We start from the raw sequence: 18,899 nt of genomic DNA, 5'->3' as shown, positions 1-18,899 counted from the left end.
CTCTTGAAGGAAGATCTGATATTAACGTTTCCAGAAGCACAGAAAGGTACTGCACCGGAATCCTGGCGTCATTCAACAATCATGGCCTTTTTAAAAAATGATAAGTCACCCTCCCAGCCGACCTCTTATACACCTATATCTTTAATTAATGTTGATAGTAAGATTTATTCAAAGATTTTAGCTTCCCGGATATTTGACATAATTCCATCTATTGTTTCTCATTTTCAGCACGGATTTATACCACTGATCATATTCGACGGTTAATTGCTCTTATGGACTGGGCACAGGGGACCAAGACGGCAATAGGAATGACCCCGTTGGATGCCAAAAAAGCATTCGACAAGGTAGCCTGGCCGTATCTATGGGATTTGCTCTATGAGAAGGGGTTTGGTTTAAAGATGATTACTGCATTGAAGGCTCTTTATATTTCTCCAACTGCCTCTGTCAAGTTATCCTGCCAGGAATCCGCTTCTTTCTCTATTTTTCGCGGAACACGGCAAGGATGTCCATGTTCCCCGTTACTATTTGCCCTTTATATTGACATATTTTTAAATAAATTAAATCAAGCAGAGAACATTAAACCAGTTCAAGTCTCGCCCATAAATTATTGGGCTCTCGCTTATGTGGACGACATAGTTGTAGTAACTGCAGATATTCGAAAGGGCAGTTCCAATAATAGAGGATGTAGCAACTCATTTTGGTTCCTTTTCAGGATACAAGTTGAACATCTCTAAAACTCAAATACTGTATGTTGGCCAGGATCCACCCGCTCAAATCAGAACTGTGACAGAAGCCACATATTTAGGCATTAAAATTGCATTACCACTATGTACTATTCCAGAATTGAATTTGAACCCGATGCTGAAAAAAGTTAATTCAACGCTTGATAGAATAGATCACTTTCATTTATCTTTATTTGGGCGGGCTAATGTTTTAAAAATGTTGATACTCCCCATGTTTTTATATATGTTCCGTGCTATACCACTTGAATTCCCTTCTAGCTGTTTTAAACAGCTAGAAAGGATGGCAGCAAGATTCCTATGGGGGTATAGGCGTCAGAGACAGGCATATAAAAAGATGGTACTCCCTAAGGAAAGGGGAGGATGGGGTATTCCACACTTCTTGTTCTATTATTTGGCATATGTGTTGCAGTTTATCAATCCGCTGGTGATTGGCGAAAGGGCACAAATTCTACCAAGTCACTCCCCGTCCATATACGAATTTGCATTGGGGGAGGAATGTCGGGGATGCTTGATTAAAGTGATAGAACCTAGCTACTTAAAAAAAAACTAAATTCAAGATATTGAAGGCAGCCTATATGGCATGGAGATTAATTAAGCGGCATATACGCCTTTTATAGCACCAGGTATTCTCCCCCCAATGTTTTATGACTTTGTAATGAAAAGATGGGGTATGAACGGAATTCGGTATATGGGCGATGTAATGAATGATGGTCATCTTATTTCTTTTTCTGAATTGCAAGATAAATTCAATTTGCCACAAACTTATTTCTTCAAGTACTTACAGATACAAAGCTATATCAATGCTCTAGGTCCCAACGAGGAATCTCAATTAAGGGAGAATTCCTCTTATTGACAGCATGTTTAGGAAAACATCGATAGGACAATATTATAAAATCCTTATTTTCTCATGTTTGGATGATATAGAGATATACCAATGTAAATAGTCAACAAAATTAGGTAAGGATTTAATTGATATAGAGGAATCAATTACATTAGCAAATAGAATTTTAATCACAGGAAGATCACGCTCTCAACATTATATGGCTTTATATGATCTTTATTATACACCTAGTAAGATTTCGAAATGGGGGACGACAGTAGGCACCACGTGTAGCAGATGTGGAGAATTTGCAGCTGATGCACTACATATGTTTTTTTTGTGTCTAAAATTGACTAACTTATTTTCTTCTATCAAGCATTTTTTGAGTGTACTGTTGGGATCAACAGTTACTATAACGGGGGAGCTGGTATTGATAGGGGTAATGTCAGATACACTTCCTGAAGCTAGGAAAAGCTTTTTGTTCATTTGTATGGCATTAATACGTGCTTGTATGACTGGATTAATCCTGCTCCTCCGTCGTTTGAGACATGGCATGCTCGTTTGTTATCCATGTTTAATTTAGAAATAGCTGCATATAGGACTAAAGGTCGAAAAAAGGGCCTTGGGAATGAAGATCTGGGCACTGGTTAAGGATTGAATGCAAAGGGAAACTGTTTGATTATTCATTTTTTCTGTTTTGTATTTCTTCATATATGTATTTTCATGATTTGGCATATTACTATGTTATTCTCCTTAAGGTAATATTACTTGCATAAAATGGGATAAAATTGAATAAAAAAGAAAAAGCAAAAAAAGAAGATCCTGTGAAGCATGCGGAGGGTGTTGAAGCAGGAGGAGGAGACGGCATTGACCTACTTTGTCATGGAGAGGCTGGAGTCGAGGATGACCCCCTAGGTTGCGTGTGTGGTCGGTGGGAGTGGGGGGTGTTCCTAGTGCAGTCGACCACCAGGAGTCATCCCAGGCTGAGGGGGTGGATCAGAGGATAAGGACCTCCGTCTTGTCCGAGTTCAGCTTCAGTCAGCTGTTTCTCATCCAGTCCGCTACGGCTTCATTCCTTTCTGGAGGTTGGGTATCGTCTGCATAGGAGATGATGTTGAGGTCGTGCCGTCGTCTGACGTGGGTGAGCGGTGCCATGTAGACATTGAACAGCGTTGGGCTGAAGGATGAGCCTTGGGGTACGCTACAGGTGATCTCGGTGGCTTCGGAGCGGAAGGGGGGAGGCGGATGCTCAGTACGCAGTAGTGCGAAAAGCAGGCTGGGCGTCAAGGATGGTTGTTGCTGTGGCCCAAAGATCCAGTTGGATGTCACAGTCTTTGCTGGAGATTTGCATTGAGGTCAATGTTGGCTGGATTTTGTAGCACAAAGTAGCGATCTTGCATTACTGGCAGTCATTTTAGCATGAAGAGCTTTGCATTGGCTGTCAGTGCAGGTGGCAAGATCTCAGCACGAACAGGCCCAAAACTTAAGGATTTCTCCTTTTCTTTGTGGTGGAGCTCCACCAATGCCACACAAAGGGACCAGGACCTGAGGGGCACCTCTTGGGGATCAGGAACTCACCATAACACTAAACAGAACCTTTGGGTCTAAAACAAGAGCAAAAAGAAGAAGATTGTAGTGTAGTGCCTAAGAAAACTCAGGATCTGTGCTTTTGGACAACATAAACTAAGGGATTGCTTTTGGACGAACTCCAGACACCTATGAGGACATGTTAGCCTATAGACCAGCCAGCTTGCAGTGCCACTATCCGTCCCCAGGTTCTCATGAAGGCGCTGAATGTCTCTGACAACCCCTGAATATGACAACCCTAACCCCTCAGGGAACATGGAAACAGTACAGCCCCTTTCGCTCAGTCACTCGCGCTCAGAAGGGTACACAGAATAAATGGTGAAGCGTTTTCAATAAGCATTTACTGAACCAGCATTATTCTTGTGTAAAATGATTGTGCTGCAGCAATCATTAGACAGAAGCAACGATATACTGTCGCTATTGCCAATAAAAGGAGTAGTAGACAGAATTCTACCATTGCTCTAAAACAGTAAATATATGCAAATATAGACTGCACAATAATTTGGCGTACTCCTACTAGTGTAGACCCTATCTAAATGTACCCCATGGACCTAAAGTGTACATGGGTGTAAAAGCATGTGTATGGGTGCCTAAGCCAAGAATTGCCCTCGGAGAAAGCCCACCTCATTATCTGATGGGAGAGAATGAGGGAGCCGTTCCCAGTCTTGGATGAGGCGTCCCGCAAGGGAAGTCAGCCCGCTGCTTGGTGAATCAGCATGAAGGACCCCACGTCAGCATGTCAGATTTTTCTCCTCTAATCTGCTTAGTGATGGGGTGGGTATTTCATACTATTGGTATCCATCAGGGGTGCTACCTAAATCGATAGTCTGTGGTCACAAATATGTAAACAAGCCTAAGGCTGGTTGCAACCATTCTCTATATGCTAAATGGTGGAGGGTGACAATGGTGGTGACCTATGGACATACTAAATATGCGAGAGGATTAAGATTTGATATCACGAATCCTCATGCATAACACATGAGGGGATTTTCAGAGAAAACCACACGACATTCGGTTCAGCACAGAAGTAGGCAAAAGGTCATCACTAACCCCATTATATATTGAAGGATAGGACAAATGTAGGTGAAAGGTCCTCACTAACCCCGTTATATGTAGAAGGAGAGGACAAATGTAGGTAAACGGTTCTCACTAACCCCTTTATATGTAGAAGGATAGGACAAATGTAGGTGAAAGGTCCTCACTAACCCCGTTATATGTAGAAGGAGAGGACAAATGTAGGTAAACGGTTCTCACTAACCCCTTTATATGTAGAAGGATAGGACAAATGTAGGTGAAAGGTCCTCACTAACCCCGTTATATGTAGAAGGAGAGGACAAATGTAGGTAAACGGTTCTCACTAACCCCGTTATATGTAGAAGGATAGGACAAATGTAGGTGAAAGGTCCTCACTAACCCCGTTATATGTAGAAGGATAGGACAAATGTAGGTAAACGGTTCTCACTAACCCCTTTATATGTAGAAGGATAGGACAAATGTAGGTGAAAGGTCATCACTAACCCCTTTATATGTAGAAGGATAGGACAAATGTAGGTGAAAGGTCATCACTAACCCCGTTATATGTAGAAGGATAGGACAAATGTAGGTGAAAGGTCATCACTAACCCCTTTATATGTAGAAGGATAGGACAAATGTAGGTGAAAGGTCATCATCACTAACCCCGTTATATGTAGAAGGATAGGACAAATGTAGGTGAAAGGTCATCACTAACCCCGTTATATGTAGAAGGATAGGACAAATGTAGGTGAAAGGTCCTCACTAACCATGTAGAAGGATAGGACAAATGTAGGTGAAAGGTCATCACTAACCCGATTATATGTAGAAGGATAGGACAAATGTAGGTGAAAGGTCATCACTAACCCCGTTATATGTAGAAGGATAGGACAAATGTAGGTGATGGCTGCCTTTCTATATAGTCCTAACGTATAAATTATAACAAGAAAACATCTAAGATAAACCCCTGGGGATATCCCTTTATTAGGTCGAAATTCCACACCCACCAAAGGTGGCGAGAAAACCTAGTCCCGCCACGGGCTACAACCCCCTCTCTGAGAGGGCGGAGCTCAGGGATGCGTTACTCCTAGTCCTGGGTGAGGTACGCATTGCAAACCATACTAAAGTACTGAGAAAGTGAAGTAAAACTAGCTACCAGGGGCGTAATACAACTTTATTAGCAGGTCCTGGGGCCAGGATTAATACAAGAGGCACTAGCAGGGGTGATGTATACCTGCAGTCTGGTGACAAGAGGAAAAGGTCTACATTCAGCCTCTTGACCCTCCCTAGGTGTGTGCTGGTTTCCTCAGGACAGGAGTGTGCTGCTGCTTCGTATGTTACTCTTTTCTCACACTAATATAAATCGTAAAAGAAAGGGTTAGAAAAGTGTAGAAATAGTAGAACTCTAAACAATGGAGCATACCACATACAAAACCAGTGATCTTTTCCTTCTGTGATGATTCACTGGTAGTATCTAAAAAATAAAATGAATGAACAAAACGTAAACAGTACATATATTGTCATTCTTTGATTCATTAAGTTCATAGCAGTTCAGATGTGCTGCTCCATGCAAACCCCTATGAACTACTGATATTTAAAAATATTTTTAAGTCATTATTAATATCACCATTTAAATATATGTTGCTCTATGTTTTAAAAAAAAGTTAAAATAACTAAATTAGTCTTTAAAAAATAGTTGGGTAATCATGTTCACCTTTTACATTTCTACATTTTAATAATGTAGTTTACTGTAAATTATCATTAAACATTATCACATTACACATCATGTAAAATGTATATATTTGTACTGATTGTTTTTTAAATGTACACCTGTGCTTTAGACTTTCAGTTACTAAAACACCTTTTGTCAAAATTTGATATCATAATATTGCTATTTTTTAATTCTTTATATTGATATGTAACAATAATTGGTTATATATTTGCTTTATTTTCAGATTGCTCCAGGTCTTGGATAAGCCTTATTTTTCTGAGACTTTAACTATTGAATGCAGTTCCCCAGAGTTTGTCTTTTATTCTGACTCTTTATTATCTACGCTCGGCCTTTGGTGTACCTTCTGTAATCCTTAGGTTTTTCTCTATTCTCATATGCTGATGGCATTCAATTGTTTGTATTCTCTTTCCCCTGAGTACAGTTTTTGAGCAGAACATTTTAGAACTCCCTTTTAGCCATTTCCAACTGGATGAGGATGAATCGTTTACGGCTCAATGGGGGAAAAGCTGAATTTCTGGTGGTCGGGATTCAGCCTCTTCCCTGTTCCTCAGCTTCATGGCCGAAAGAGCTTGGTCATTGCCCGTCCTTGAAGCCTGCAGTACAAGTGACCTGACCATGGAAGTCCAGATCAAAAAAATGGCTGGTTGTTGTTTTGGTCTCTTGTATCACTTCTCATCTGGGCTACGGGAGTGTCCTTTATCTGGGGGCCACACAACCCTCAATCAAACTATAGACTACCCAAAATGCTGCAACACAGTTACTATTGCATCTGCCCAAGTACCAGTGGGTGTCTTCTCAGCTGCCCCTACTTCACCAGCTTCTTGTTGAGAAGCAAATTAAAATCAAGCCTCAATGCTTTGCATATAGTGCTTTTCAAACATCAATCCTTTGTTTCTTAGACACATGATCTAGGCTTACATTCCTGCTAGAGCCTCAAGATGGACCACCTTGACCTGGTGATTCTTCCTAGGTTCAGAAGATGGGGATGCCGGCCTTTTAAATACTTGACTTCCAAATTCTGGACTCTCTCCCGTTTCAGCTACGGCTTAGATCTTAGTCCTAATGAAGTTCTCTTTAGGAAGCAGCTAAAAACATGGCTTATCTAAAGCAGCATGAGTGTGTGAATGGTAGTGCAGCAGTGTTGGGAAACCCTGGTTGGATAGCTATAAATGAATGAACAAAGGTGTTTTGTACCTCACATGGCTACTCCTGGCGTTGAAGGTCTGAGGAACAAGAGACAAAAACGACCACCATTCAGAGGGAGAGGAAACCAACCATGTCTTATTCTCCTTATGGACTAGAACTACAGAGAACGACCAGTTCAAATGGAAGCTAGTTCCAAGACCCTGCTGCCAGATATGGGAAGGGGCACCCCCCATTTCTCATTCTCCTGACCCTTAGCACCATGCCAAGTAGATGGATATAGACCAGAGAGCTCTAGCCAGGCGTTAAAACTAAAATCACGGCGAGGTTTATCGGGCCCAGCTGTTGTGGAGTCAAGATGTATTACAGATAAATAGAGAAATAAGGTAATTTCTGTAGAAAGATAGATGATGGGTCTCTGTTGAGCAGGAGGAGGAGGATTTATCAGGCCTAGCAGTCGTGGAACAAGGACGGAATACAGGAGTTAATGTAGTCGCGCCCCGAGCACCCGCTAGTTGGAGTCTATATATTTTAAAACTTGTATATATTTTAAGCAGCAGTTTTTAGACTCTGATTATCCCTTACCTGCAGCGAGATTGCTTCGCCAGGTAGCGTCTTCGGGACAGGCGCTGTTGAATCGCCTCACAGAACGGACCCGCCATCTTGGGTAGGGAAGGTCGACGGTCCAGTTGACCGCCCCTCCCGCCCTCCCTGGATACTTAAGGGCGGTCCCTTACACTCTCGTGACTTTTGCTGGAACTTGGAAAATCTTTACCCTGAGGCGGAAAGCCGGGGCTCTTAGCGCTCTCTTGCGCACTCTGCTAATTGATTTAATAATAGCACTCTGATTGGAGCACAGTCGATCATAAATAGGAGCACTGGTTCATCTGGGCAGTCGCGCCCCGAGCACCCGCTAGTTGGAGTCTATATATTTTAAAACTTGTATATATTTTAAGCAGCAGTTTTTAGACTCTGATTATCCCTTACCTGCAGTGAGATTGCTTTGCCAGGTAGCGTCTTCGGGACAGGCGCTGTTGAATCGCCTCACAGAACGGACCCGCCATCTTGGGTAGGGAAGGTCGACGGTCCAGTTGACCGCCCCTCCCGCCCTCCCTGGATACTTAAGGGCGGTCCCTTACACTCTCGTGACTTTTGCTGGAACTTGGAAAATCTTTACCCTGAGGCGGAAAGCCGGGGCTCTTAGCGCTCTCTTGCGCACTCTGCTAATTGATTTAATAATAGCACTCTGATCGGAGCACAGTCGATCATAAATAGGAGCACTGGTTCATCTGGGCAGTCGCGCCCCGAGCACCCGCTAGTTGGAGTCTATATATTTTAAAACTTGTATATATTTTAAGCAGCAGTTTTTAGACTCTGATTATCCCTTACCTGCAGCGAGATTGCTTCGCCAGGTAGCGTCTTCGGGACAGGCGCTGTTGAATCGCCTCACAGAACGGACCCGCCATCTTGGGTAGGGAAGGTCGACGGTCCAGTTGACCGCCCCTCCCGCCCTCCCTGGATACTTAAGGGCGGTCCCTTACACTCTCGTGACTTTTGCTGGAACTTGGAAAATCTTTACCCTGAGGCGGAAAGCCGAGGCTCTTAGCGCTCTCTTGCGCACTCTGCTAATTGATTTAATAATAGCACTCTGATCGGAGCACAGTCGATCATAAATAGGAGCACTGGTTCATCTGGGCAGTCGCGCCCCGAGCACCCGCTAGTTGGAGTCTATATATTTTAAAACTTGTATATATTTTAAGCAGCAGTTTTTAGACTCTGATTATCCCTTACCTGCAGCGAGATTGCTTCGCCAGGTAGCGTCTTCGGGACAGGCGATGTTGAATCGCCTCACAGAACGGACCCGCCATCTTGGGTAGGGAAGGTCGACGGTCCAGTTGACCGCCCCTCCCACCCTCCTCCCTCCCCGCTACCATGAATAAAAATAACGGACATGCACGTCCGCGCCGGCGGCGCGCCGAAGGCGCGCCAAAGGCACGCCCGTCTGTGCCCGTCCGGGCCAGGCCGGGCACAGGGCCATCCACTATGCCCGTTTTGCACGAGCATAGAATTAGACACACAAGGGACTACCTCCTACAATTTTGCTCGGCAAACTCACTCCCAACTCCCATCCCTTTAATCACTTTCCATAACGATTCCCCAGAGATACTCACCTACCAGACAACCAACAGCCTCAGCCTGGCTTTACTGAACTGCAGATCAGCTGTCAAGCATGCGTTAGAGATAAAAATGCTCATTCAAGATCTACAATTAGATACTCTATTTCTCACGGAAACCTGGCTGACGCCTCATTCAGATGCTGATATTGTGAGTATGCTACCAAAGGATTACCTCATACACCATCAAAACAGAATAAAAGGTATAGGAGGCGGACTAGCGATCATTTACAGGAATTCCTTCACTTGCAGGCTACAAGAAGGAGGGATTGAGGACTGTGAAAGTGCTCATTTCTCACTTCAATTAACCCCCAATAAATCCCTGTCAGGTCTTTTGATATACCGTCCTCCGGGGACCACAGGTAACTTTGTCAGCTCACTACTGGAAACCACCACCTCATCTTGTACCTTGTCCCCTAACTTTATCCTGCTTGGCGATTTAAATCTACATTTTGAGGACAGTACCAATAAAATTGCTGGGGATCTTATCTCAGACCTAAAAGTACTAGACCTTCATCTGATTAACTCAGAGGCAACCCACATTAAGGGTCACCTTTTGGATCCTCTCTTTACCAATCTCACAAAAATTGAAGCTCGCCCCTCACTTCCTCTCCCCTGGTCTGATCACTCTCTCATCCCTTTTACGTGGCAAACTAGCAAAATTACCAGCCACTTGCAAACTCCAAGAGAACGTGACAGACTATGGTCCAGAATATCTCTTGAAGACTGGACACAGGAGTTGACATGATCTATCCCCGCTGCAGACCCTGACCCTGTGTTAGCCAACGATAACTTTACTAATTGGATCACCTCCACTTTGGACATAGTCGCCCCCAAGATAGACTTAAAGAAAAAATGTACCACCTTTAAATCACCATGGTACTCACAGGAACTCAGGAACTTAAAGAAAATCTGCAAAATCCATGAGCGTAAATGGAGGAAAAAATGGGACCCCACCATCAAGGAAGAATACAAATCAGCGATGAGGACTTATAAAGCTGCGCGGAAAACAGCTCAAGCCTCCTTCTTTGATAAAAAAATCAAAGCTGCCTCTAATTCTTCTCGTGAGACTTATAAAATAGTTAAAGAGCTCCTCACTATACCCAACCCCCCCTCAAACCAACAACCCACAGTTGCCAGATGCAATCAAGTAGCTTGTTTTTTCCAAAATAAAATCATCAATATTTTACAGTCACTTCCACCTTTAAACGATGATAATCCCCTGACCGCCCCATCAGCCTCCGTCATTGGCCCAACTTTAGACAGTTTCAACCAACTCTCTAATGACGACTTTTTAAAAGTCCTTTCAGACTTGAAAAGTGGCTCCCCTAATGATCCAGCACCCATCCACATCCTCAAACAAGTAGGACCCACCATCTCGCATCTGGCCACCAACCTCATTAATGCCTCGCTTAACCAAGGAGTGGTTCCTCCTAATTGGAAACACGCCATTGTCAAAGCTCTTCAGAAAAAACCTGGTATGGACCCTGCGGATTTGACTAACCTCCGCCCAATTTCACTTCTACCTGGACTAAGTAAGATTGCAGAGAAGGTGGTCAACCGGCAACTGTCTGCCTTCCTTGAAACCAACAATCTCCTTCGTCCCACACAGACAGGCTTCCGTCCAGGTCAAGGGACGGAGACAGCCCTTTTGAAAGTGGTTGAAGAGGCGAGATGCATCTTGGATTCGGGAGGATCAGTGCTACTGATCCTCCTGGACCTAAGCGCTGCATTCGATACGGTGGACCACAAAACTCTTATTAAGCGCCTCTCCAGTTTGGGAGTAAGGGGCACAGCCCTTGGCTGGCTCTCTTCGTTTCTAAAAGATAGAACATTTCAGGTCTGCGAAGGGAATGACATCCTCCCTCTCCAGTGTGGGGTCCCCCAGGGCTCTTCATTGAGCCCTACACTTTTTAACACATACATGGCCCCCCTGGAAGATGTGGTCTCCCCTTTGGGATAAAAGCCGTCACATATGCTGACGACACCCAAATGATCGTATCATTCTCACTGGAAGAGGACAAGGTCAAAAATCTTCATGACTGTTTAGAGGGAATTCATGCTTGGATGTCCACCTCAAGGCTCAAGCTCAATGGCTCGAAAACTGAGCTCATGCTGCTGGGAAATAAAATATCTTCTCTTCCCTCCGCCATGTGGCCAGCATGCTTAGGCCCCCTCCCTCAACCCAAGACGGAATTAAAAAGTCTGGGTTTTTGGCTTGAACAGGATCTATCCCTGAAAACGCAAGCGAAAAAAACAGCTGGCATATGTGTGGGGCTACTGCGTTCCACCAGAAAGATCCTCCCATTACTTCCGGGACCTTCACAGAAATTGCTCGTTCAAGGTCTAGCCTTATCAAGACTGGACTATTGCAATGCTCTCTTTCTGGCTGCCCCAGAATCCACGATTAACATTCTTCAAAGAACACAGAATGCCGCTGCTAGGATTCTTACAGGGACCTCCCGCAGAGTCTCAGCCAAACCCGCCCTTAAGGCACTACATTGGCTGCCGATCCGCGAAAGGGTCAAATTTAAGGCCCTTTGTTCCACCCACAAAGCTTTGCAAAATCAAGGGCCCCCAATGCTAAAAGCTATGATCTTCCCATACAGACCCAACAGGCCCCTACGCTCAGCTCAAGGTCATCTGGCCACAGTCCACAAAACCAGAAAAGCCCGAACTGGAGGACGCCGCTTCTTGGTTACAGCGGCCACCTCCTGGAATGCTTTGCCATTTCATCTTCGTTCTGAGACAAATCTTATGAAATTTCGCAAGCTTCTAAAAACGCACCTCTTCCCGCAATAACTTCCTCCCTCTCTCCGACTTCACCCTCAGATGTTCTGCAATCCCAGCGCTGGGACGCTCACGGGCAGCCATGCGCTATATAAAACCTAAATTTCAGTTCATTTCATTTCATTTAGGAACAAGGTTATCACTGCAGTTGTATTGGAATTAAGGAAAAGTGATGTTGGATCTTTGGTGAGAAGAAGCAATGAGAGGAGATATCTTTTTAAACTGTGAAATTCGGATTAAGTGGAAGTTATTTAAACATAACCTGAATAAATACGATTGATAGCCTAACAATAGGCATTTCCAGAAGTATTTGGAATGAAATAAGACTAAGGGGCCCATTAGGATGTCGGGCGGATCGCCACCGCCATACAGGCGGGCGGTGGCGATCCGCTCGACATCCGTGACCGCCCGCCACCTATTTCCCCCCGCCATATTACAATAGCGGGGGGGGACTGCGGCGGATGGAAACACCATCTGCCGCTTTTCCGCCCTGGTCACCTTGCGGCCGGGGCGGAAACGGTTTCACGTGGCTGGCGGTGTCTTCCAGACACCGCCAGCCATATTAGGATGGCCTCATGCAGATGCCTTTCCGTGGCGGCATGCGTTCTTTACTTTGGGAGCCCCCTGCGGGCCCCCATGGTGAAGGCGAGGGGGGGTGCACATGGGGGGTACCTGTGGTACTCCCCTGCATTTGCATACACAAAGCGGCAGGCACGGTGCGGTGCCTACCGCTTTGTGTATGCAAATGCATGCCTGTATTTTTAACATTGCGGCGGGCGGTGCTTTGAGTACCGCCCGCCGCAATGTTAAAAATGCATGATGCACCCGCCAGTGTGGCGGGCGCATCATAATTGGCATGGCGGGACCGCCGCTCACGTATTGGGCTGTCCCGTTTTCCACAGGGATGGCAGGCGGGCAAAGTCCGCCTGCCATCCTAATGGGAGCCTAAGTATTAGGGAGCTACTTCACCCATCATATAACCACATGGATATAAAATAGAGCCCTGATGATGTCCCCGATGGGACGAAATGCATAGGCTGTGGAATATTTGTTTGTACAATGTGTTGAATTTCTTCATGTGTGATATCTTCATCAAGAAAGCCAATTTTGTCGAACGAAATACTACAATAAAAGAACTGAATACAAGTATAAAGGAAGCTTGCATGGAACTTTTTGATTCTTCATGGACAGCATGACTTCATTACGCTATATAACATTGTTTACTTTGACGCTCCCTCTATTTGTGTTTGAAGTGTGGAGATGAAACAGCTGTTGATCGCAGGCATTTGAATCAATGTTTCTTTAATAGTGGGCTGCTCGTGCACCACAAGGGGTCCATGGGGGTCTCTGAGTTGTGATGGCCTCCTTCCCAGCACCCTCATTCTTTGAGTTACTTGACCTTCTGTATGCTTACTATTAGTATCCAAATACTAGCAAATGCTCTATTCTTCCCACAGTGGATGACCACAGACTTCTTCGCTGGCTCCTGAAGCTGCTAAAAGATGTAAAATATGTATATTTTATTCTTATTGATCATTAGAGTTTAGTAAACTAGTTTATTTTAGATGTTTATTAAACATACTTTTCCAAAATGTAAACTAGAAAGTCATACATATCTTTAGTAAGATGCTTTTATTTTATACTCAGTAACCCTAAGCTTTCTTTTAAATTTACTAAACCTATCTTTCACAGTAGAGGATCTCTGAACACTGTAGCACTCCAAACCAGTGTTACTGCAAATATATTCTGTGTATTTACAAGATTAAAATGGTACACACATGTTTCTAACATTTTTTGCTTAACTTTGATTATATGCAATATGCAACAAAAGTCTACCCAGGTTCTGTAAGTATAATGTCTATAGGGTAAATTATTATACATTGTGGCGATCACTACAGTGCACAAATGTGTGCAAGGCACACATTTCTAGGCTGGGTTTTGGTGTATATATATATATAAATATTTGATATGTCAAAATAACACCTTTTGACTTTGCTAAAGCTTACTATAACAATTGAAATACACCCCTAAGTAGACATTATTGTCCATAATGCAAGGTGCATACCATTTAAGCATAGTACATGTGAAACTGGAATGATAAACATTTCATTAAATATTAAAACCACAAAAGCTATTACCACTATAGCAAAGCTGGGTGATACATATGCAAACTCTTGGTTACATTCTCACGATTAGAATTTATATGTTCTGTTAGGCAACTGTTAAAGATAGTTACCCCAAAGCCTATTTGCAATAGTCAATATAAATCTCTTTGAATGAAAAATATATATTTTGTTAAAGTATTAAGTAAATACACTATTTAAACATTTAGCTTTTGACTGCGTAAATCCAAGGTAGGTCCATTTTCAAACCTCCAACTGTCAGCTGATTAAGCACTGATGGGGTCAGGAAATATCTCTCCGAAATGGAGAAATGTCTTCTTTGTGTAGGGCAATGGTTGTTTCCATGACAGTATGTCCTGTGAGCTAGGACCAGGAACTGTGTAAACTTCAAAGAGGACTCCCTTGTCAAACAAATGTTAGCAGACATGTAGGCAAGGCCCTTCCTTTGTCACCCCAGACAGTCAGGCACAAAGCAGTCAAACTGCTTGTGACATTAAAGCGTTAAAATCTGCTGGAGTGTAAAATGTAGCTGAACATACTGGCTTTCCTTACGTATATTATAATTATAATAATATGTGTTAGAATTATTATTATTATTATTATTATTATTATTATTATTATTATTATTATTATTATTATTTTCATTATTATTATTATTATTATTATTATTATTATTATTATTATTATTATTATTATTATTATTATCATTATTATTATTATTATGCACATCCTTAATACACATAATCATATACATTTAAATGAAAACTAATTTCAATCATCTTCAATTCATGTGGGCAAATCTAAAACCAACAATAAAAATAAAGATATTTAAAAAACAATCAATTCATTGATTTGCCATACCGAAACATTAGGCGATAGCATAAGATTCCTATCTCATTCAAATCTTGTATGAATATTATAAAATTGTGCAATTAATTCTTGAATTCGCCATCTCTGGTTACACTGTGCTATAGCACAGAATGTCCTTCTCAATATCTATGCAGCAGCTAAAATTTGCTAAGTTATAAACAACCACTCCATCAGTGCTAGTTCTTAAACTTCTCAACACTTCCGCATACTGGCTGAACCCTTGCATAAGGCGCACAGGTTAAATCCATTTCCTAGGTGAATCAACATCTGCATTACAGAAGAAACAAGTGTGCCGACCATTCAAACTCTATTTTAAAAGTTGGACATCTGCTGTTAGCACAGTATTTCCTGCTCCATTGTTTGCAAAAGTTGTGGCTGGGTAGGATCTCTTATCTGAATTTGAGATATAATTGCTTGGTCATCAAACTTGCCAAATTGTAAAAAAAAAGCTCAAATGACAATATACGTTTGTGATCTGAAGCCCTGCAGTAAATTGCCAGGTGTGCATTTGTGCAGCTCTTCTTCCCATATGGAGAGAGCAAATATTTTCCATTAATAACAGACATAGACACCCTTTGAGTGTTGTCTGGAGACTCTCTAGGGGCAGCTAAGCCTAAATGATATATCGCGGCTTCAACAGATGCTAACCATAGAATTCTTGAATGGGGGTTTGAGTGCAGTATTTCTTCTAACGATAACCTATAGGGGCTGCTCTCCTCTGTGTGCTGCAATGTGCCTGTACAAGAGTGGCCTTAATGGGCAATTGGATTTAAGCCTAAATCAGCTAGCAAGGAAGTTATGTGGCACTCTGTGGAAGATTTACTATTCATAAAAATATATATTTCCCATCACAGTTAACCTTGTATTCTTAACATGTCCCCATAACTCTTAGCCGTATACAGACGTCCCCTTGGCCTTAACATTAGATTTTCTACAGCTGCTGAGATTGTTTTTGTTTTTGTTTTCTTGGGGTACTAGTCACAATAACGAAAAATAAATATCGACAGGACAGAATATCGAGTTTTTTATATAGAATATCGAATTGCAAAAATATAGTGGTAAAGAATATAGAAATTCAGGTAAGAAATATCGATTTGCATAACATCAAAGTTAGTAATATCGTCAGTCATAATATAGTTGTTAAAAATATCGATTTTTTTATAGTGTTTTAAGTGTTAGTATATGGGCTAAAAGTATGTAATATTTTTGTAATGTATGTTTGAAGTTTTTTAAAGTAATGAAGTTCATGTTATTTAACTTTTGTGTGATTTAATTCCGTAGCGGGTTGTGGGTTTATAGGAGAATTTGGTGGGAAGTAATTTAAATATAGTAAATTAAATATAAATTTTTAGGAATTATTAAGTATTTTTTATTTAATTTTGCGTTTTTGTTCTGTAGCAGGTTGTAGGTTTATAAGTGAATAGGGTGGGAAGTAATTTAAGTAATTAAGCGCATTTTTATTTGTATTTAGTGTTAATTAATTATGTAGTGGTAATTATTTTTATTAATTGGTCATTCATTTTCATTAATTGATAATTATAATAATTGTATTAATTTATTATTTGGAGCGTGTTAGAAATGGGATATCTGGTTGGCTAAGGCTTGCGTCAAAGTCAGGCAGAAACCACCACTTTAGTCAGGGCAAGGGAGTTACACGCCAAGATAACCCCTGCTCACCCACTTGGCAATGTGGCTCGAGCAGTAAGGCCTATCCCGGATGCAATGCAAGTTAAGTATTTGCGCACGCACTCACCAGCAACAACATCCCAGGCACCCCACAAAAGGAACTCCACACAAGGTTATATATATAAAAATAGCCTTTATATTAGACCAAATACATTAGATAATAAACACACAATTTACTCTGTGCCACTGGCACGGGCGGAATTTACAGGGGATTATATACACAGGACAGAGCCACATGGGCCACTGTCAGGAATAAGCACTTGGTAGAACTAGCACTTTGTAGAAATAGCACTTTGTAGGAATAGCACTTAGAACATTGAATAATTGTAGCACACAACCAGTAATCACTGGTAAAAGGTAGGAGCATGGTACGAAATCCTAACCACCTTAGGCATATATCATGCAGGGACCCCATGAACTCACTAGCATAACTATACTAGGTAACACAACCTCCTAAGCATAAAAATACATTTAGAGGTATAGGCAAAAAGGCATTCCTTATTATGCAGAAAACACATTAGGCAAGTATCACATTTGCGCACAAGATCACAGAACTGACCCCAGGCCAACTTGGCCTCTCAGGGACTCACAGGCCCAATGTCCAGAATGTCTGGGCTGGCAGCCAAAGGAGAATGTGCAAAGGTGCAGGGCCTAAACGTAGCAGCTGCCCACTAAGTGCGGGGCAGCTGTAGGAACTGAGCCTGGTACCAGCGTGCCTCCTGGCTGTCTTCTGGGCCAGCCGGGGCCGTTTCGCTAGCCAAAGAAATGCTCCCGACGTCGGAGCCTCTCGGGCTCGAAATAACAAAATCCCCCCGTCATTGGTGGAGCCTTGTGGGTTCTAACAAATGCCACCTCACTGGGGGAGCAGCCCGCTGCCAGCCAGGGCCGCTCTACCACCAGAAATGCCCCAAATCACGTTGGAGTCACGCTCGGGGGACTCAGAGAACAAGGCCCCACTAAATGGTGGAGCGGCCCGCTGCCATCCGGGGCGCTCAGAAGATGTACCCCCAAGGTAGTGAGTGCGGGCAGGAGGGGGGCGGGCACCGGCAGTGTGCCCCTTCACACTCCCCTCCCCTTGGCAAATGAGCCCAACTCTCCGGGATCTTCTGGGCGACGTCTCGCTGCTGGGTTGTGGGCTGACTTTTGCCGGTGATTCCCGGCACCGCTCACCAGGCGCCACGCGGGGCTCTCCCTTTCCTCAGGGGAGCCCTGCTCGAGCTGGCACTGGCGTCCTCTTCCCTTTTCTCTCTCACCACGGAGCGCGAGGTGGGCTCCCGTCAGCTTCCGGTTTTGGAACAGTACTTCCGGGTCGCGCTAGGCAGCTGCCCGGAAGAAATTCTCGCGGCTCGGGCCACGGCGGTTCAACATGGGGTAGGCACCCGAGTAAGAGGTAAGGTCCCTGGCGGGGTGGGCACCCGCTAGAGTATCAAAAATGGCAGACAGGCTGGGTGGGCACCCGCGGGGCACGAACGGACTGCGGGGTAGGTACCCACCTCAGTAATAAACCTCAAATAGGTGTAAGAGGGGTAGGCTCCCTCCAAAGCTAGAATATAAAGCAGGGTGGGCTCCTGCTAGAGGTACTTTAGAACAAGCGGGGTGGGCACCCGTAAAACCAAGAAGGAGGGGAGAATCCCTCGGCTGGGGATTCCTCTAAACAGCAGCGCGCCACCCAGCACTTCCAGGAGAAAGCAAAGGGCTCCTTGGAAATGAAGATTTGGCGCTTCCCAGGCGCTTGGAGCACAAAAGTCACAAGTCTAGGCAAACTCCAGCAAAAGTCCTCAGGAAGGCAGGGCGGGGGCAAAAGTTGGGCCCAGGGGCCAGCTCACAGGGCCCTCCAGGCAGGGAAGCAGCACCCTCCTGGCCCCCAGCAGCAGCAGCAGGCCCCCCTTGAGTTAGGATCAGGCAGAACATTTTGCATGGGGTCACAGCCCCTTTTTATACACATAAATCCTTTGTCTGAGGCTGCAGGCTTAAGGGATAACCAGATGCAGCTGGTTTTGGAGCACTCTGTAGTGCTCAGCCCCTCTCCCCATTCAGAGGGCAGGCTAGGGCCATCAGTCACACCACAGGGGGCGGAGCCAGCATTGTGGAGGGAAATCCCAGCCCTATTCAGGTCCCTGGTGTAGCTCCTCCCTGCCATCAACATGCAGATCTCCCCATTCACCACCGGGGCAGACCCATCCTGACTCCTGGAGCCAGGCACACCAGCCAGCTCCAGCC

Source organism: Lissotriton vulgaris, chromosome 6 (assembly GCF_964263255.1).
Source record: "Lissotriton vulgaris chromosome 6, aLisVul1.2, whole genome shotgun sequence".
Taxonomy (NCBI): domain Eukaryota; kingdom Metazoa; phylum Chordata; class Amphibia; order Caudata; family Salamandridae; genus Lissotriton; species Lissotriton vulgaris.
Note: the sequence above shows the minus strand (reverse complement) of the source record.